The following is a 23030-nucleotide window of genomic DNA, read 5'->3' as shown; positions in this document are numbered from 1 at the left end:
TATTGTGGAAGAGAATTTAGAAGTTATCTATCAAGTCAAGGAATAGAACTAGAGACAACTGCACCATACACTCCTGAACAAAACGGGAGATCAGAAAGAGATATGAGAACGATAGTCGAAAGTGCACGTTCAATGCTGTATGCAAGGGATGTTCCATTATACCTGTGGGCAGAAGCTATAAACACAGCGGTTTACATTCTAAATAGAACCGCAACGAGTCAAGCTCCTGACACAACACCACTCGAAATGTGGACCGGTAAAACTCCTACATTACACCACATAAGAACTTTTGGATGTGATGCATACATGCATGTACCTAAAGAATTGCGTAACAAACTTGCACCAAAAAGCAAGAAGTTAATGCTTGTTGGATATGATGGGAATTCAACAAACTATCGATTATACGATGTAAAAACAAAGAAAATTAAAGTTTCACGAAATGTTTCATTTAATGAAGGTGCCACGATAACCGAAGAAAAGAAAAATTTTGTGAGAATACTTCATGATGAAGATGACCAAGAAAATACAATCTCGGATGAGAATGAACATCAAAGTAAGAAGGATGATTCTGTGACCAATACAAAGTCCGATGGATATGACTTACGGACTCGAGATTCAATCAAGAAGCTAGTAAGATACGAAGCACATTTCGCGGACATAAAGATTCCGGAAACATTTGAAGAAGCCATGAAAAGCCAAGAAAGAATACAATGGCAAGAAGCAATTCAAGAAGAAATCGATGCATTAGAAACAAATGAGACATGGAATGTAACCTTCCTACCAGAAGGAAAACATGCCATAGGCTCGAAATGGGTGTTTAGTATCAAAGCAAATAACAACATGAATATTCCTCGTTTCAAGGCAAGATTGTGTGCTAAAGGATATGCACAGAGAAAGGGTGTTGACTACACTGAAACTTTCTCACCAACCGCAAGGTACGACTCCATAAGGATCCTATTAGCGCTGGCGGTACAACAAAATCTAAAAATAAAGCAGTTTGACGTTAAAACCGCATTCCTCAATGGGGAGTTACACGATGAGGTATACATGTTTCCTCCAGAAGGATTTGAGGCACCTGATGGTATGGTTTGTAAATTGAAAAAATCACTGTATGGCCTCAAGCAAGCGTCCCGTCAATGGAACGAGCGACTCGATGGTTTCCTAAAGTCAATTGGTTTCTGTAAGGATCTGCCGAAATGAGCTTAAACAAGGTTTTGCACAAAGTATGTTTATTTCACAAGTATCTTAAATCGTTCGCGCTATTCGTACAACAACCGCATCCTTCCTTCTTCTGCTCGTTATATCGTTTTTCGACGTGGGCGGTCGCTTTTTCGGAGACCAATCGCGAGAGGCTTTGAGCCTCATATACGCCCTCGAAAAGGCGGCGAGGTAAGGGTAAGTGGCTACTTCTATTGCACCCTCTTCGTCGTCTACGTAGGACCCTTAACGGTCCGCGTTTGGTTCGCAGATGTTTTATGGTACGTCACGGCTATTGAGACCTTTAGCTAAAATACGACATCTCTAGTAAATTACCGAAAAACAGGAAGTTCCGCTAAATCTCAAAAATAGCCTAAAGTCACGTCCGCACCATAAACATAAACTGCGTCCCTGACTGGTCTACGGTACTCAGCTGCGGTCCTCATGGGCCGCAGTCCCTCGAATCCCTTACAACTCGGCCAGCCTGACAATTTAGCCGCCCCGGCTAAACACTGTAAAACAAATTTTGATTCTTATATTCTAAATACGAACGAAAACTATTTTCTAAACTTATTTTCTAGTAACTACTGTTCGTTAGTTTTTCTCCAGGGCCTCATATTTGCGGATGCCCAGGTACCTTTATACGGTCTCTGGCTATTTTGAAATCCTTCTACATCTGATACGACGTATCGGTCATTTCGTAGTACCTTGGTTATCTCATATGGGCCCTTGTACTTCGGTAATAATTTTTGGGATACTCCCGGGGTACTTTCGAAGTTTCTTAGCATAATGTAGTCTCCTGTTGTGTATGTATAGGGTGGCTTATGTTTTTTGTCGAAATATGCTTTATTATAATTTTGTGCTCTGATATTGTTCTCCGCTGCATTACGGCGGCATGCGTTTAGGTCTACCGGTTTTCTACTAGTCCACTCGTGGATATATCCTTTTAAATTGTCAGGGGTTTTGCCCCTCTGATCCACGCCGAATAGTAACTTAGAAGGGGTTTCGGAAACAGATTTACTTATGGTGTTGTTCAAAGCGTACTCGATATCTTCCAGGACTTCATACCACCGTTTCCCCGGACAATTTTCTGTCAGCTTTGCAAGTGACGGACCCAACACCCGATTTACCCTCTCCACTTGCCCGTTTGCTTGTGGAGAGGCAGTAGCTACCTTTGCATGCCTGATATTGTTTTTATTCATAAAATCTTCAAAGTCCTTGGAAGTAAAACAACTGCCGCGATCGGATACCATCGTTTCGGGTATGCTATAGTGCGAAAAATACGTTTTCAGGCATGCAGTGGCTTCTTTTGTCGCAGTTGATTTGGTCGCATACAATTTAACATATTTCGTAAACGCGTCTACAACTAAAAATACGTATTTTTTCACGGCGGTGCCTTTATCTACGGGGCCATAATGGTCAATGTGGAGTGTTTTGAACGGGACGGTTCCTTTCGGTATGTTATGTAAAGTGGCTTCAATTTTTCCTGTGTGTGGTGAACAAGCTATACATTTAAAACAATTTTTTATGTGTTCGGTTATCTTCTGTTTCATGTTTGGAAACCAGTAATTTTGCAGCATTGTGGAACATACTTTATCCGCCCCTAGGTGCCCCATCTCATCATGATACTTGTAGATCGCATGGCTTTCCATAATCTTAGGGATATAAAACAATAAATTTTCTTTCTGCTTCCGATACAGCAAACCGTTACGCATTTCAAAAAATCGATCTTCCCGATGCTCTAATTCTTTTCGTAGTTTCGAAATTTCTAAGTCTCTATTTTGCATTAATGCTAGGTCACGTTCGAAGGAATTTTTTTCTAACATTAGGATGTTCGTAGATCGGCTCAACGCATCCGCGTGCATCATACGTATTCCCGGCCTATGCTCTATTTCAAAATCGTAATTTTGTAGTTCTAGTGCCCACCTGGCGATACGTGGATTTATTTCTTTTTTGTTTAGCGTTAGCCGAAGAGAATTGCAGTCTGTTAGAATCTTAAACTTAATGCCCTGTAAGTAAATTCGAAATCGTTTTAGTGCATAAATTATGGCCAGCACCTCGAGCTCAAAACTGTGGTATTTGCTTTCGACTTCCGTGGTTCGTTTTGAAAAGTAGAAGACGGGGTGAAATTTCAGGTCATTTTTTTTTTGCATGAGGATTGCACCAAATCCTACCGCGCTGGCGTCACAATGGAGTTCAGTCTCGTCTTTAGGATTATAAACGGCTAACACCGGTGAATCGGTTAATTTTCTTTTTAAGTTATTGAAAGCTTGCAGTTCTTCTTCTTCAAATTTGAATTTTGAGTCTTTCTTTAGCAGACTGTATAAAGGTTTAGCAATAAGGGCAAACTGCTCGATAAATTTACGGAAGTAAGAGCAAAGCCCTAGAAAACTTTGTACTTCCCTGACGCCTCGCGGGATGGGGAAATTCTCAACGGCCTGTATCCCAGTTTTTGGTGGACTTAAACCTTTTTCAGTTATAAGATATCCTAAATACTCGATTTCATTATATAGAAATTTACATTTGTCTAATCTCATTTCCATTTTGTTATCTACCAACAATGTGAAAACGCGGTTTAGAATTTGTAGATGGTGCTCTATTGTTTGTGTGGCTATCAATATATCGTCCATATAGACAACCACATCTCCTGATCTAATTAGTTCTGAAAAGACATCATTGACGAATCTCTGAAATCGGGATGGTGCAGTTTTCAATCCGAAAGGCATTCTTAGGTATTCAAATTGACCTAACGGGGTAACGAAAGAGGTGTATTTAAAGGAATCCTTTGCCATGTGAACATGAAAGAACCCATCCTTTAAATCAATTAAGCTAAAATATTTTTTTCCTCCGACAATGTCCAAGTGATCCTCGATCAGCGGTAGGGGGTAGTTGTCTCGAACGAGGATTTTGTTCAATTCTCTAAAGTCCACGCACATACGTAATTCGCCGTTTTTTTTCTTTACTAAAACAATTGGTGACGCATATTCCGAATCGCTCGGCCTAATAATATCTTTTTCCAAAAGACTGTCTAAAATTAGTTGTAATTTTTCCTTTTCCGCATAAGAAATTCGTCGAGGTGTGGTACTAAATGATTTTTCATTACTTAAAGTTAGTTTCAACTCGGCATTTACTGCGGGTAGCTCGGGTCGTTTCTGGTTCAAATACGCGTTTGTAAACATTTCTTTAAGTTTTACTTTGTCAACTGGCATTATTTTTTCATTTATGTTTAACTCATCCGCGGGATTAAAATCGTCTGAATCTAACATTATGTTGAGAATCTCTAGCTGGCTAATAGGGTCCCTTTTCGTCTGTACTATGTTCATTGCGAATAATCGCAACGCATCACGACCCAGAACTACCGGAGTGTACATTGTTTGATCGGGCACTACCAACAGGGTCATGGTTTCTTTAGCATCTTTCGACAATTCAACTGAAGCCTCTACTGTACCCAACAAACCAAGAGGAGACTTATTGATTCCTACTAAACGCACGCCATTACTATTTTGGATATTTTCTATTCTACCCGGTACATACGATCGTTTTATGAAACTGACAGGACTACCGCTATCAATCAAAGTATACAATATCATACATTTCTCATTCATTACGTACTGTACATTCTTGTGGTAGTCGTCTTCCTCCGGGATTTCCATTTCCGTGTAGGTGACCTGTCTCTTGGGTACCCGCGTGACGTTTTTCTTGGGACAGTTTGGTAGCAGGTGGCCCATTTCTCCGCAGCCGAAACAGCTACCCTTTTCCCTCGCAGGTAGTCGGCAGTCCGCTGCACGATGCCCTACTCGGTTGCAGTTATAACAACGGCTACCTGACGGCGATCCCCTGGTTGTATTTGGGCCTTGCTGATTCTTCTCGGCCGTTGACCTGGTATAGTTCCTCGATCCATTGGGAAGCGAAATTCTTCTGAGAGCTTTCAGCATGTGCGAGGATGTTTTGAATTCGCACATCCTCGCCTGATTTTGTATACCGTTGTCAGGTATACCATCTATTAAATACTCCACTAGTTCGTCCTCTGGTACGGGCACTTTGTTAGCTAGCACTATTTTCTCATGATAGTAGTGCTCGAATGGCTCAGTGTTTCTCCACTTTCTACTCTCGAATTTCTTTTTTAGCTCCACTTTGGTTTCCCGGTTCCCAAACATACTCTCCATTCTATATAGGAGCATGTCTGTGGGGAGTTCTAAATGCTCACTCCTTGAGTGGAACCAATTCAGGGCTCTCCCTTTCAATTTTTGTCCCAATAATAGCCTGGTCGCATTTTCGTCCAATTCGTAGGTGGTGGAGAGTATTTCAAGCTGTTTCGACCAGTTCTTGAAATTCTGTTCTTCCCCGCTGAAGTCGCTGATCAGCTCCCCGATTGACCTGATGTTCGTATTTGTTGTTGAACTGGCCGTCGAGCTGGGCGAGTTCCTGAGGAGCTCGTTTTCCCTTCGCAATAGCTCGATCTCCCTTGCCATCAGCTCCCTTTCTCGCTCCAACAGCTCCGTCACCTTTCTTGACATCTCGTCTGGGTGCCACGACGGTGCATCTACACGCAGAATGCTGTTGTTAAGTGGTGTGTTGTCTTCTTCGACATTGCCTTCTTGCTCTGTCTCTCCAGCCGACGTTTCATTTTCCCAAGCCCTGTTCGGGAAATTTTCGTCCAGCCTCTGGATCAGCTCTGCCTTGTTTCCCGATGTAGGGAGACCATGACGACGTAATATTTCCTTTAACTGAGGAACGAGGATCTCACGCTGCACCTTTCCTGATAGTTGAGACATTTTCCCCCTTTTTTTTTTTTTTTTTTTTTTTTTTTCACAAGAGGGTCACTTTGAAAGTTACCAAATAACCTACACACGCAGGATTGTCACACAGAATTGTTACACAGAATTGTCACACAGAATTATCACACAAAATTGTCACACAGAATTGTCACACAGAATTTCACATAGGTTTCACTCAGAATGTCTTGGTTGTCGTTAGCCGAACGTAAATTTGAATCACTAAGAATATTTCTGTTCACAATCCCACTTCTGAATTTGTAAGGATCTGCCGAAATGAGCTTAAACAAGGTTTTGCATAAAGTATGTTTATTTCACAAGTATCTTAAATCGTTCGCGCTATTCGTACAACAACCGCATCCTTCCTTCTTCTGCTCGTTATATCGTTTTTCGACGTGGGCGGTCGCTTTTTCGGAGACCAATCGCGAGAGGCTTTGAGCCTCATATACGCCCTCGAAAAGGCGGCGAGGTAAGGGTAAGTGGCTACTTCTATTGCACCCTCTTCGTCGTCTACGTAGGACCCTTAACGGTCCGCGTTTGGTTCGCAGATGTTTTATGGTACGTCACGGCTATTGAGACCTTTAGCTAAAATACGACATCTCTAGTAAATTACCGAAAAACAGGAAGTTCCGCTAAATCTCAAAAATAGCCTAAAGTCACGTCCGCACCATAAACATAAACTGCGTCCCTGACTGGTCTACGGTACTCAGCTGCGGTCCTCATGGGCCGCAGTCCCTCGAATCCCTTACATTTCCAACAGAGTAACGCGGACAAATGCATCTATCATGGAAAATTCAATGATTCCAAAATATTGCTTGCCTTATATGTAGATGATGGACTACTCATGGGTGAAAATGAAAAAGAAATCGAATCAATAATTGTAAAGCTAAAAACAAATTTCAATATCACGGTTTGTAATAATGTACGTTGTTTTGTAGGAATGGAGATTCTTCGTGATGAAACAGATGGGTCAATATTTATTCATCAAAAGAATTACATTAATCACATTGTCAAAAGGTTCGATATGAAGGAGGCAAATGGGATTTCTACCCCTGCAGATGTGCATTCACACCTATCGATGACGATGGACAATGAAGAACCCTGTAATGTACCATATAGGGAAGCCGTAGGTGGATTGATCTTTGCTGCAATCGTAAGCAGACCCGACATTGCTTTTGCAGTGGGAGTAGTAAGTAGATACCTGGACAAACATGGGTATCCTCACTGGAACGCAGTAAAAAGGATAATCAGATATCTCAAGAGTACCGAGAACTTCGGAATACTGTACACAAAATCAATGGGTACAGAGAAGATTAAGGGATATTCCGATTCAGATTTTGCAAATGATGTCGACACTAGGAGATCCACGAGTGGTTACATATTCAAGTTGAGCGGAGGACCAGTGACCTGGAGCAGCCAGCGTCAACCGACAGTATCACTGTCAACTACGGAGGCGGAGTATATTGCTGCCTCATGCGCAACGAAGGAAGCCATGTGGATTCGACAATTGTTAGCGGATATTGGCGAAAATACGACAGAACCAACAATGATTCTTGTAGATAACCAGAGCGCCATAAAACTAATTGGTAACGCGGAGTTCCATAAAAGGACAAAACACATTGATATACGATATCACTACGTGAAAGAAAGATGTATGAACGGTGACATCAATGTGTCCTATATATGTAGTAAGCATCAACTTGCAGATATTATGACCAAAGCGATACCGCGCGATCAATTCGAGGCGTTACGTACCGAGTTAAATATATTAGACTCACAGTTTTGTATAAAGTAAGTTTCTTCGGAAAGGAAAGAAAAATGTATGTAAGAGTATGGGTAATGAGAGTGAAAAGAAAAGAGTTCTCTCTGGAAAGGAAAGTGTAACCATAGAGCGCTCAATTAGTGGGAGTGTTGAAATTCGAATGATTTTGAATCTCGCGCTCATAATAAATCGTGCGAACCTGTCGCGATCGATGCGGGATCGATTCCCCCCTCTACCAACATTCTTGGTAGAAGAAGCATGTTCTGTCTCCTCTCCTAAAAGTTGTAACCTTACTTCCGTCTGTATAGCCGAATGGCGTGCATCCTCATTAAGATTAAAAGTAATTTGTATTACTACTATCACACCTAAAATAATTAAAGTTTATTTCTCAAAACCAAGAAATATTTCATAGGGCGTTTTCCTATCAAAGGTATTAGCCAATGTTCTATTTTTCAAATACGCAGCTGCACATACTATTTCTGGCCAAAACCGCCTATGCACTTTTGCCTCAGCTAATAAGCATCTAGACATATCCATTATTGTACGGTTAAATCTCTCGGCTGTTCCGTTCAGCTCATGAACATAAGGTGGACAAGCATCAATTTGTATTCCCTTTTCTCTCATCAATTCATGAATATTTCTATTTATATATTCCCTTCCGTTGTCACATCTTAATTTCTTTATAGTTTTACCTGTCAAATTTTCTACTTCATTTATGTACTCAATAAAACAACCATAAACTTCAGCTTTTGATTTAATTGTAAAAACTTTGGCTAATTTACTGTAATCATCCACAAAAGTTAAAAAATATTTCTCACCATTTAAACCTTCTGTTGCATGTGGACCATTTAAATCTGTATGTACTATTTCTAAAATTTCTTTGGCTCTAGTTCTATTATTTTCAAAGGGAACATTATGCATTTTATTTTCAATACAAACTCTACATTTCATAAATTCAGACCCTATATCATTTGGTATTCCATCTAATAGTTGATCTTTACATAAAGTATTCAAATATTTAAAATTTACATGGCCTAGAGTACGATGCCACTTTTCTTTGGAGGTCATTGAACTTGTTACATTTGAGCATTTCCCAGAATAATTTAATTCACTTTGCATTTTATATAAACTACCTTCTTTCCAAGCTATAGCAATCAATCTATTATTTTTATTGTAAATTTTTGATCTATCATCTTCAGACACAATTTTGTTCTTATTAGTTATTTTTGCAAAACTCAAGAGATTTGATTCCATTTCTTTTACAAAAAAAAACGTTAACCATTATTATTTCTTCCTGTCTCTCATATACTTGAAAATAACTAACCACGTTTCCTATTTTTGTCGCTTTAAGTATTCGACCATCGCCTACTTTCACATTTACCGGTTCTTTCAACTGTATACATTTATTATAATATTTGTCGTCGTTAATAATATGGTCTGTACACCCACTATCTAATAGCCAATTTATTTTCACCCTGTAGCCATGAGTAAGGATTTAATCAGGATATGTGCTGGATAAAAGAATTTATTTTTTGGGTTAGGAACAGGGGTACAGGAAAGTGAGGTATATGTATAAATTCATTCAATTGCTCGCATTATAAATCACAATCATGCAAACTTTCTCTCATCACACGTATACTCTAGCTAGGTTCCGTGGTATTTTCGCAACCGATCCGAAGATGCTCTGTCCTCTCTCGCTCGACAAGGCGTCCAGGTATTATCGCCGTACTCTCCTTGTCGAGACGAGCGGCCAGGAACACTCTTCCGTTCCCTCTCGGCAGGCGTCCAGGTATTGTCGCCGTACTCTCCTGCCGAGCCCTGGGCGGCCAGGAGTTGACCCGTTCTCTCTCGTTCGACAGGCGTCCAGGTATTATCGCCGTACTCTCCATGTCGAACGAGCGACCAGGAACAGACTCCCGTCCTCTCCCGTTCTCCCGACAGGCGTCCAGGTATTATCGCCGTACTCTCCTGCCGGGGTGCTAATGCTAACCAAGAGCGGCCGTGGTCCTTACCTCGTCCTCTCTCTCGGAATAGCAAATAGGCCGAGTCCCTCCGTGATCCCTCTATTTATATAAATTCGTTGCTATCCGCGAACGTGAAATCAACACCCGGTCGTTAAGCGTGATTCGACTTTTCGAGCGCTCCCCTCGCGTCGCTTCCCCGCGTGATTGCCTACAAACTCCCTTCGCGAAACTTCTAGAAGCTTGTCGTTCCGCGTTTTGTTTTACTTTTCCGTCTCGAATTTTCTATACATGCTACAACCCTACTTTTTACCTCTAAATTTAACGAGTTGCACTCAACCGTTGTACAAAATGTGCTAACGCTCCTGTTCTGGAAGTTTCCCTCTTGCCCGTGTCGACGTTCGCTGTTGCCGCCGCCACGGCTGTTTCCATGCTGCTGGTATCCCCCTCTATAGCCGCCGCCTCTGCTGCGACTCTGCTGGTATGCGCCTCCTCGGCCACGTGTTTGACTCTGCCCGTGATGACTACGATTCCATGAATCACCGCTCCTTGACCAACAATCCTTCATTATATGCCCCGTTTTTCCGCATTTATGGCAGGTTATGTCCTTTCTTCCTCCTCCGCTTTTTGTTTGACTCATAAAGGCATTTGATCTCACTTTTTCACTATCTTCTTTATTTTTCAGTTCTGACATTTTTATCTTATTTTTCACATATTCTACCGTTCTGTCTTCTGGTTTCATAGCATCAATTAGATCTCCTATATGACTGTAAGATACTGGTAGAGTGTTCAACATATAGTTAAGTTTTTCTTTTTCCGTTACTCTGGCTCCCGCACTTTTTAACTCGTTCACGTTCTTCTCAAAGTCACCAAAAAAACTTGCCGAATCACTATAGTCATTCAATCTTAATTTTTCTAGTTTGTTCCGGTACACAATTTGTAGGGCTGTCGATTCCCTCAAATAAAGTTCGTCAAATTTTTGCATTATTGCACACGCAGTTTCCTTATCACTTATGAATTCCAATTGTCTGTTAGATACAGCACTATATATATAGTTTATCGCCCTTACGTTTTTCTCATCCCACTCATCAGTTTTATCTGCGTTCGTTTTCTCTCTTACCAAAGCTTCATCGCATTTCTTCATTTTGCAAAACATCCTTATTCGCTTTTTCCACGATGCATAATCTTCTCCGTCAAAGACCGGTATGGTCACATCTGACATTCTGTTGGCCATTTCTTCACTATTCACTTATTCAAGAGCACTTTTTCTTCAAATTCTTCCTTGTATTTTCAACAACCACGAACCGCTGCTACCATGTTGGGATTCAGGGTGGACTGTATAAATTTATTATACTTCTTCAATAATTAACAATATATATATTCTATATTATAATACAAGGAACTGTATAACGTTACATTTCTGCACACGTGCTCAGTCTTTCTTTCGTTCTTCTCGACTGCCATCCCTACCATTCCCACTCTCTCCTTCGCCAGCGTCTCTCTTACAGATGGCGCACTGTTCATTGCCCGCGCAGTATAAATGTATTATATTTCACAGTCACATTCCCTGAAATTTCCCCTTCAAAATGAACCCTTCAAAAGAATGAAGAATTCTGATTGATTATATATAGATGTTAGTTTGTATGTGAATTGAATATGTTCTACAAGAAAGGTGTCATTTCTCAATGAAAACCACGAGAACGTGGTGATTATTTACTTGACAATTAGGGTTTCATAAAATATACTTCAAAACCAGAATTTTATGTTGTCGGCTTTGCAGTCTGCAAGGTACTGTCTGCAAAATATATGTTTAAATAAAAATTTCAAATAACGAATAAAAGATAAAAAAAATTTTATTCGTCATTCGAAGGTCATATCGTCGATTTGGGAGTTCTAGTCTTAGAATTTAATGGAAAAAGGGCGACACGTTTTTTGAAATGTCTGTAAAATCAACAATTTATAGGAGATCGAAAAATTCTTTGAGATTCGATCACTAAACACTACATATATTAAAATTTGAATAAAAGCCGAAACATTACTACAACAGGGATGACCCATAGTTCTCGAGGTAAAAAAAGGGTCATTTAGTCGTAAATAGGGATGTGCGGGCCGCCCGATTGTCGGGCGCCCGAATCGTCGGGTCGGGTCGCAGAAAGTCGGGCGCGCGATACTTCATGACACATCGGGCGGCCCGAGAGTTTCGGGCTGTCTGCTCGACTTCGTCGGGCGGGTTCGGAATGAATCGGACAAGTTCGGGCGAGCGAGTTATCGCGATACCTGAGATTCAACTCTGCGTTCTTATGAAATACATAACGACGTAGGCACGATCCTGCGAGTTCCGAATTTCGCGCCAGACGCGCGCCCTATTAGAGGAAAAGCCGGACTACGGTGAGGAGTGGGGATGCGAGGACCCTGCCGTAACGCGAACGGACTAGGCCGAATTACTGTCGCGGTGACTTCCGTACTGAGTCGTATCTAGAAAATTACCGAACTAGCCCGGACCGCCGTGTAGCCGGTACTACCGAAATTCGTTCCGATTATCGTACACGCGAAGTGCGTGCGGTTCCAATACCGAGCTACAGCGGGACCACGATCTCGATACCGATACGAAGCAAGAGCCGAACAACCGGAAGACCATCCCGAGCGAGACGGGCCGAACCGCGACAGACGGCGGAAATATTACCGGCAGGAACGGTGAGTCCCTTAAGTGACCGTTTTCGTGTATTTTTCGCGAGTTGGTTCGCCAGGCTCTGTCGGGGAACCGACGAGGTCGGCCGACGACGATTCCGTGCCCTCGCCCCGTTCCCGGAAAAATATCGTGCGGAAGTCTTCCTCGGAGGAGCTGCCGCCGTTACCGTTTGCAACCATCTGTTTGTTACGTTACATTTCGCGTTATTCCTATCGAGCCGTCGCGTAGCCTATCCCGAAGTTTTCGCCGAGCGTTCGCCGTCCGTCGGAACCGAAACCGCGCCGCGACAGTCATACCGTAATCGCGCCGACCACCTGCGTGCCGCGAACTCCTCGCTTCGGCGAGGGGCTATTCTCGTGCCGATCTACCGCACCCCCGCGGCGTATTTTACCGATCGACAACAGCGCGTTGCGAACCCTCCACCTTACCGCAAACTTTGTACGAAGAGCGCGGGCTCTCGGGTGCGGCCACGTGGCCGCGGCTTTGTAAAATCCGACGCCAATAAAATTGTAGAGCCCAGTCTGACTACCGATCTTTTCACCTGCGCGATCCGCCCTGCCGTGAGGGCTGTCCTCGCTCCCTTCCGTGTCCGAACCCCCGACCCTTTTCGCGCCTCCCGACATTCTCGCGGTTCCCGAAGGTTCACCTCCCGCCCCCAGCTTCGGCTAAGGGCGGACTTCGTCCACGTTTCGCGTGGCACCCTTCCGGTGCCTGGCGCCCGAGCAGCAGGCTCTTTTCGATTTCCGAGAACCTTCGAGAATCCTGAGCCCATAAATTCCCGGAGTGGACCCCGCCCCCGCCTTCCTACGCGGCGAGTGGAGGTCCACGTTACAGTGTATTCAAGTACACGGATACACGGATAGTATATTGAAATATACAAAACTTAACATCATAGGTTTCGAAAATTAACAAACAGCATAATTTTTGTTGATAAACCTTAATCAATTAACTGTTTGTGATGGGGTAGTTAAATTTTCTACACCCGTAAAGTCATTTCGGAAATAAAATAATTTTGCCATCCTGCAAACGTCAGGGTAGGTTTTATTACCTTAGACCCTAACATCTGCAGGCGGTCAACTCTAACATTTTGCGATGCGAATCGCGTACCGCTACACACGCACAAATTCGAAGTATGAATATTCGAGAATTCATGATGACTCGTGATTGTAGAATATGATCTTGTAGAATTAGTAAAAAGTAATGATGTTGAAAACGTAAATTCGGTATCATTGCAGTTCAAAATTGGTCATTGCTATTGAGTTTAGTTATACAATTAAAAATACATGTTCTAATATGTTAATATTTTTATAAGTACGCGACATTAATTACCAACCAAATTAAAATATGGCTTGATCGTCTAGTGGTAAGCAAAGGATTACATGTCGTGGCATTTGGAAAATATTCTAACATTTAATTACAGGGAACTGTTTTTGTTACTTCGAAAAAATAGTCAAATTTGCATACATTTCTAAGCCGTTTGTTATGTTCCCAGTGCGTTCTAGACAATTTTTTTTGCAAAACGTCGAGAGTTTATCTAACTGTAGTGCTAAAAAAGAAAAAGTATAATTTGGTTGGTAAATAATGTCGCGTACTTATAAAAATATTAACATATTAGAACATGTATTTTTAATTGTATAAGTAAACTCAATAGCAATGACCAATTTTGAACTGAATGATACCGAATTTACGCTTTCAACATGATTACTTTTTACTAATTCTACCAGATCATATTCTACAATTTTCAAAAAGATAAACAAATTTTTATTCGTTATTCGAAGGTTCGAATAAAAAAAGTATCTTTATTCGACGAGTATCGAATAAATAAATTTATTCGACGAGAATTTATCCGACGAATAAAGATAATTTTTTTTATTCGAAGCGGATTTATTCGAACTTCGAATAATATTTTCATCTTCTATCTGTATCTTTTATTCGAAGGCTTCGAATAACGAATAAAGATGAAGTATTTTTTATTCGAATCGTTATTTAAATAATTTTTTATCTGAATAATGCCTAACTCTGGTTTGGGACATCTGGTTATGGCATGGGTATTGCTTTACGCTCTTGGAACGTGCCTTTTGGGATTTTTAGAATTTAAGTACGGAGTGGCCTTGTCACCGTAAATTTAGCTAATTTCCCAATCGTGCCCGTTCCCAAGGCGTACAGTTAGCAATTGTATTTAGTTTTCTAGGACCGTGCCATAAAGTTGCCAGAGGTCCCATCCTGCCCTTCTTTAGCTTTGCGCTTGACGATTGCCAGACGCTTTGGGTTTTTCCCAGGCTCTGGCAACTCTTTGTATTTAGCAAGTGGTTGATGGCACTTAGACGATCAGGAGGGCCTTGGGGCCATCAGGATGTTCCTCAGTCCCATCTCCTACTTTCCTACCGTCCACTCCCTATTGGTCCTCGTCCTGGCCAATCCAGGGATGTTTTTTGTCATCTAGGAAGGGACGAAAAATCCTGAAGCAATAGGGAGGATCTACGGTTCGCTCGATCCTCCATGTCAATTTGCTTCCGAACGTGCCAGAGGAAAGAAGTTTGCATAAAAAACCACGCAATCGTACGTATTGAACTTGTTATAAAATATATATTAATGTTGATACTTCTGGTTAGTGTTGATTAGTGTTGATATTAGTGTTGATTGACTGACTGTACCAATTTTTCAGATGGAAGACCGGCACCGGCGGCGGCTCCAGCACAGGCACCGGCGGCGGCGGCGGCGAAACCAGTACCGGCGGCGGTGATGGCGGCCGTCGCCCGCCTATCTATACGTAATAGATTATACATAGTATATACATTTATTATTTATTTCTAAAACTTTTCATTTCATTTACAGACAATTGATAACGGCCGCTGCGGCGAGGGGACGTCGGCGTCATCCTCGACAGTGTTGTCGACCGCGCCCACCCTACGATCCAGCACCGTGGTCCAAATCATGGAGGAGATGTTTGTAAGTTACAGAAACATAGAAATATTTTTTCCAAAAATTTTGTATACCTCGTCTAATAAATTAATCCTTCTAACTTCTCCTTAACATTCAAGACATTTGATCTAATTTCAAAAAAAGTTATGTTATTTCAAATAGCGTGGACTCAGTTTTGCTCCTTACTGTACATGTAACATATAAATGTTGTATATAAATGTTGTATATATTGTTAGAATATATGCATAAATACATGCTTCCACGTGCGATTGCGCGCGCCGAGTGCGATTGCGCGCGCAGAGTGAGTGAGAGAGAGAGAGAACTGAGTGAGAGAGTAATGTTCGGACGAGAGTGTGAAAAACAGAGAGTTGCGATGCCGATGGATGTAATATTTTCATGTAACCAATTATGTGCGGTGCTGGTGTTTATGGTATTATTAATAAATCTAATGTATATAAATCTAATATATATGTTTCAGACCAAGATGATGAAGCAAATTAAGAGAAATTCGTACCGCCGAGGAGGCGGGGGGCGTGGCGGCCGCGGGGCCCCCTACATAAATATTAGTTTATGACAATAATACATTTAATACTTTCTTATATTTTATACTTTACATTTTATATTTTTATACTTGATTATTTTTAATATATTTAAATATACTTTATTCATTTATTGTTCCCCTCAGGGTTACAATTCTATTACATCTCCTTCCTTTCCCCGCTACTATCCTAACCCTAACCTAACTTAAAAGAATAAAATAAAATAAATAAATAAAATAAAGAATACTTGTCTTTTTTCTCACACACCTACGCCTCCCCTTCCCTAACAAGCGCCGTTGCGAAGCGCCGTTGTTTACGATGTCGGCCACGCGTGCTCTGATCGCCTCTTTGACAGGCATCATGCGACCGAATAATGGAAAATGTTGCTCGAAAACGCAGAAGTAGGACCTATCTGGTGGCGAGCGATCTAGATTTATCCTTCATCTACCGCTTTTGACCACTGACATGCCCCACCTTTGTATTATAGAGGAATAAATCGCGGCATCCCGGACTCTTGCTATTCTCATCGGTACACGTACGCGCCGACCTAGCGTGTGTGAGTGTGCCGAGGCACGGCTGTTCGAACGAAGCTACGGCAGCGCCGTTGTTTACGATGTCGGCCACGCGTGCCCAGATCGCCTCTCTGACAGGCATCATGCGACAATGATCGAAAACAGAATACAGCGCTCGTAGCGAAAAATGCCGGAACTATTATTTAAACGGAATAATAGCTGCGGGATGGTTTTTCGGGGGCGGCGATTTTTGTGTTTAATACGTAATTACACAATACAATAAAGGTTGCATTGACATTGTATATGTCACTGCTAGATCGCTCGCGTCCAACGCTCTCCATAAGAACCCGGTTATTTCAGAAAATGTGTCCTTATGTGTAAATTCTGCCGAATTTTGCAAATTACGCCTAGAAAACGTAAAAGTAGGACCTGCCGGTTGGCGAGCAATCTAGATTTATCTTTTATCTAACGCTTTTCACCCTTGAAAAGCCCCATCTTTGCATTATCTTTATCTTATATTTGCAACCTTGTACGATCTAGCGTTGTGTGCGGCACACCATGGCACACGCACACGGCACGGCACTGTCATTCGAGCTTCTCCTAGCGGCCGTTTGTAGCGTGAAGATCGCTAGGAAGCTTCTCCTAGTTCCCGTTTGGAGCGTGGCGAATCAAGGCCACGTAGGAAAACTGGACCTTAAGGGGGCCGGCAGGCATTTGGCCTTGACTGTCACGCTATGTTACGCTGTGCCTTTTTTCCTAGACATTTTACGTCTCAAATAAGTAAGTAATCAATAAAAAATGCATACCACCGTGTTTGTACATGTCTTTACTACGTCTGTATAGAGCCTTTTTTTCGATACGAACACTAAATCTCTCGAAATTAAGAGAATCTCTCAGCGGCAGCCATCTTGTGACGTCATACTTGCTTCAGAATTCGAATTTTCTGCCGAATATTACAAATTACTCCACGATGAGGTAGAAATTCGCAATTTGGGCTCTATACAGATGTAGATTGGACTTTTAGGAAACACAATTGACCACTTCTAAACTGCTCATTGCAATATTGAAGCGGCAGTTTGTCTAGATTTTGACCCTTGCATACGTATATGGATTTCAAACCATGCCGGCCCCCTTAAGGAAACCAAATACTTTTCGTGAATGGTTTCTTTACCAGAAATGTCTGTAGAATACATTCCTGTATAGTAAATTCCTGCTAGATAAAGGATTTTTCACATAAATACAAAAATAGAGCGTACAAAGTACCCGCGTCGGAACATTTTCAAATTTTAACAACCATTTACAACTATTAGGACGTACATAAAAATATAATTGGCTGTATGAATATGTAGAGGAGAGTCCCCTCTATCTCTTGGCTCAAACTTGAACTTTCTCGCGTGTTTAGTTTTTGCGTAACACGTCATTTTGTATCAAAATCGGGCATTTTTACAAAAACCAAAATTTTCCGAAAACGTTGCCTGATGGGGCAATTCTGCTTTCAGATTTGGTTTTAGGATGACAAAGTGTATAAGAATCACCCAACAGGTATTGCAAAACGATTTTGGTGTTGGACAGTGTATTCTGTACATTATGTACAGATATTATTATTTACATTCACATATATTTACTATTTACAAAAAAACTTACAACTATTTACAGACTAGACTAGACTATTTATAAAAAAATTTACAACTATTTACAGACTAGACTAGACTATTTACAAAAAAACTTACAACTATTTACAGACTATTTACAACAAGAAACTTATGTATGACTCACACCGATGTCCGAGTCATCAGACGAGTTCGACCACTCGGGGCTTCCCTCTAACACCGAATCAGTTACGCAATCGAGTTCATAGAGCCTCCTTTCCTCCTTCAGCGTGTGGGAGATGAAAGGGCCTAGCAGGATAAGAATGGTCCAGCGGCCCCAGAACGATTTTTATCGGTATTGTAAACAATGGTATTGGAAAACAATGGTTTTAGGTTGAAAGATAATCCTCCAAAATTTTAAATCGCTAACCCTTCATTTAAGGATAATATGAGGGTAAATACCCTTAACTGTATCATTTTTTTCTCGGTTGTTAATTAAGATATTCAGATGGAACAAAAACGAAAATATTATAACTTACCTCCTTCATGTCATATATTTTTTCACAATTGTGATCAAATTATTAAGGGTAGAAAAAAATTATTTAATTTTTTAGGGGTGGGGTTTGCAAGCAACCCTTCGAGTGACCACTTCCAAAAAATTCAAGAATAATGTTCTGTTACCTATTTAATGTATACAAAAGTTTCAAGATCCTTAGATTGGTGGAACATAGTTAAATATTGAAAAACAAATGAAAATACGCCATTATAATAGTATAATGTATAGTGCAGTGTTTCTTACGACTCTAATTAATAATTCTTATCAGGAGATTAAGTCCCTCCTTGATCAATTATTACTTTTTAAACGCGACGCATCGTATTATATTCTATTTTTATCTTCCTGAATTTATAAATAGACATTATGTAGGTGTAAAAGAGAATTTTAGGAATCAAAATATAGATTTATTCGATCTTCGTCACTATTTTCCTCAAATTACAAACATTTTGGTTAATATCTCCGCTGGTTTTACAATTTTCGATTTAAATCGCCCATGAGATAAATAGTAAATAATTGTAGCGACATGAGAACAGCAACCTACTGTTCTGTTACCATCAGCACAGTCGCATGTATATCGTGTAATAGCAATATAACTAATCGAATGTGGTACATATTCAATGTAGCATTGATAACTTTTGCGATTAATATGCCTCGAATGAACTTTCACCCTTATAATATTGTTAGTTCCCTTTAAATATTCAATATTTAAAATATTGTCATCCCTCATTAATTCCGCTAAATAGCATACTGCCTGGCTTAATTGATAGGTACCTGTACATAATATTACATAAATGGTATATAGTTTTATATGTGGTAATGTTATACATATACAAGACGGATAAAGATTAGTGTTAAAGCATGTCCTTACCTGTAAATAAGATTTTCAAATCTTTCTCAGTCATTTCCGGAAAATCCATTACAGCGTTATCAGTCATTGGTGTAAATGGTTTTCTACGACGACTTAATTTTTTTGCTTCTACTAATTCCTGAAGCGTGTTTGTTTTTATCCGTTGTTTCTTCATATAATCAATAATTAAATTTATTTCTGGATCGGTATCTAATCTTTTACCAAATTCATTGTGTAGAAAGGATGCTATTCGACACAATGATTTAAGATGAGGTAGGAGTTTATTATCCATTTTATGGTGTAATAAATGATACTTTTGTGCGATATCACCATGGACGGCCATGGCCTAAATAAAGAATATTAGTATTGTCACGCGAGGGAAATAGAATAAGATCAAAATATACGTTGGCAATTCTGCGCGGTTAGGTAGCGCGGAAAAATACTTCAACCTATCTTCCTGCGAGACACGCAGATGAGGATCATCTTACAGATTAAAAATAAACGAAGAAAGTATCGAATTATGCCGAACTACAAGAAAAGACGTCGATTTCATCCTGGCAACACACAGCTGACTAATCAAGAGACATCGAGAAGATCAGAAAACGCAAACCCCTAAGCCAGCACTTTTGGAAAACAAAGGACCGCCCACATTGCGACGAAACGGCGAAATCCGCGTTCCGTCGCGAGCTCGCACAGCGTACCTTAGTGCGAGCCAATCCGCAACCGTCCCGAGCGCGAACCAATCGGAGCACGCCGCCGCTTCGCGAACATTTCGCGAGACGGCGCGCTCTCCGTGGTCCGCGCTTTCTGCATAAATACCGGAGCAAAACGCGTTTAGTTCGGAGTTGGCTTGGAGCTGCTCAACGGGGATCATCCCAAGCTCTTGGCCACTCGCAGCCGCGTGTGAACACGCATACTACGGCTTCTTCCGTGTGTGTGTGCGAACACGCTGGTGCTAGGTGGGACCCGTACTACGGCTTCTTCCGTGTGCGAGCGACACCAGTACCGCGAGGAGGTCTCGAGTGAGCAGACGGACGAGAGCAGTGTCTCCGGGCGCTACTGCTCGTCGCGCGCTCCAGCTCTCTCCCCCCTCCCCGATTCCTTTCCGCCGATCCTGCGAAATTCGCTCACCGGTCCGCGACCAGGCGTCTCGTCACATTCGTGACAGTCCTCATCGGATCGCAGCCGCGTTCGGGGCTCGTCTTGCACGAGCTACGACGTTGGTGACGGGAAGCTCGTTCTCTGGGAACGTCTGGGTGCGAGCGACCCCCACCGCGATCCGATTTGGGGGCGACGAGTGGGGCGTCCCGTCGGTCCGGAGTCGGAGTAGATTCGCGGCCACCGTGCGCTCGGCCGTCAGCGAGGAAACACCAGTTCACTATCATCTCGCCGAGCCGCGGTGGTCCCCACCGACCAACCGTAGATCCGGAATCCCGGGAATCCACCGAATCGGAGAAACGCCGTAAAAATAGCGAATCCTGACCGCTCCGCGTTCCGCCGTAACAGCGAATCCTGATCGCTCCGCGTTCCGCCGTAACAGCGAATCCTGATCGCTCCGCGTTCCGCCGTAACAGCGAATCCTGATCGCTCCGCGTTCCCGCCGTACAGCGAATCCTGATCGCTCCGCGCTCCCGCCGTAACAGCGAATCCTGCTCGCTTCGCGTTACCGCCGTATAAGCGAATCCTGTTCGCTCCGCGTTACCGTCGTATTAGCGAATCCCGCTCGCTCCGCGTTTCATCGTATTTTACCGCGTATATTAGGTTGAGATTAATTTAAGATTAGGATAACGTGTCGTTTTTCTCATGCTGCTTACAGCCAGCCGTCGTACCGGAGCCCGCCAGCCGGGAACCGTCATCACTACCCGGGGCAAGTCGCCGCCGGCAATAAAACATATCTTTCGCTAAAACAGACTCCGTTTATCTCACCCGCTGTCCTCTCCGCCGACCCTGGCCGCTGAGCAAATCCAGGAGAGGACAGAATTCCTTCCTCTCGCGGTTAAACGCTCGCGTAAGGAAAACGCAACCGTTACAACATTATAAAAAGGGAACCAATTCTTCAGTTCGGATCAGTTCGTTCAAATTCAGTCACTAGTAGAAATTCATACGAATATACACGTCGCGCCAGTATCATGTCACGTCCGGTGGTTCGATCGCTCATGAATAAGACAAATAAAACTTCAAATAAAAATTATGCCACGCGAGGAGAGAAGAATAAATAAGATTAAGATAAGCCTTAAGATTCTAGGAAGTAAGACGGTGTCATGTCCGGTGATTCGACCGCTTAAAAATCAAACGAATAAAACTTGAGACAAAGAATTATTATGAACTATTGTTGAAACCCAATAATGTCACGCAAGGAGAAGGAAATAAATAGGATTAGGATAGGCGTTAAAATTTCTAGAAAATTAGATAGCGAACAAAACAATTCCAATTATCCTCCTGCGAGAGACGCAGCAAAGATCGATGTCACCCCGAAAAATAAACAGAAAGTGTGTCTAGTTGCACCAAGTTCCAAGAAGGCACACTAATCCCATGGTAAGAATGACGCGCATTAGATAAAAGATCAAATCAATATCCTATTGAAACAAAGGACTGTCCATCCTATAAAAGGGAACCAACATAACAAAGATGATTCATTATCAATCAAAAGGTGTAACCATCATCATAGAGTGCTTTCTCAATAAAGTTCACAAAAGGATTCTGGGACAGTTAGTGAAGGTTTTAACAAAGTTCAGTGAGTGCGATAATTGGAATTGGCGCAACCTGGAACCTGCAACCTGCAACCTGCGACCTGCGACCTGCGGCAACCGCGATTAGCGGTATTTCCGATCTGCGGCAACTGCAATTTGCGGAACCTGCGACTTGTGGACTTGCGGTGTCCACTTAGCGAAGCGAACCCAACAACTCGGTAAATTAACATTACTATTATTGAACGAAATATTTGTAAGCTATCTAGTTTATGCGTTAACTACACATAATCTCTATTTGTCAAATCATGTTTAAAACTTCTGATTCAGCACCTAATTTTGAATAAATCAATAATTTTGTTTGTTTTGGAAAATAAGAATACAAGTTATTTAAACAATCCTCAATTTCCCGAACCGTAGCCGGTGAATGCAGGTAGGTTCAAAACTGCGTCCTATCTCATAAAAATCATAATCCGTCCTACCTGGGACGTAACAAACAAAGTAGTGATCCCGCTATCCAGAGTTTCGGCGAATTAGTTACGAAATCAGTTACGTGAAGTGTTCGTGAGTGCCCCACGCCCAGCGGCTACAACTGGCGAGCACCCTCCAGAGCCCACGAGTCCGACTTGCGAGCGCCCCTTTCGAAACCAACAACCGCAACTTGCGAGCGTTTCCCGATCAACGACTCGGTAAATTATGCGAAATCTCTACTTGTAAAATCTGATTCAGCACCAAATTCGGAATAAATCGACCCTTTGTTGTTTTTATAAAATTACGGGTAGAACTCATTTAACCAGCCAACCGTGCTAGGCTATGTACCGCGGTGCAGCGTTCACTTCAAATAATTTTAATTTCGCCATTTTTAAAGTGTTACCATTCTTGAGAAGCCCACCGTTAGGTATGCCTATCCCCACCTCAGTTGCGTCCGTAGTCCCATTGTTTTGGCTCGACGTCACCCCCTACATAGTATGTGTGACCGCTGTAGTCAATATTT

The sequence above is a fragment of the Halictus rubicundus genome, chromosome 16, assembly GCF_050948215.1.
Source record: "Halictus rubicundus isolate RS-2024b chromosome 16, iyHalRubi1_principal, whole genome shotgun sequence".
Lineage (NCBI taxonomy): Eukaryota > Metazoa > Arthropoda > Insecta > Hymenoptera > Halictidae > Halictus > Halictus rubicundus.
The sequence above is the reverse complement of the archived record's forward strand: the minus strand, read 5'-3'. Positions refer to the sequence as shown.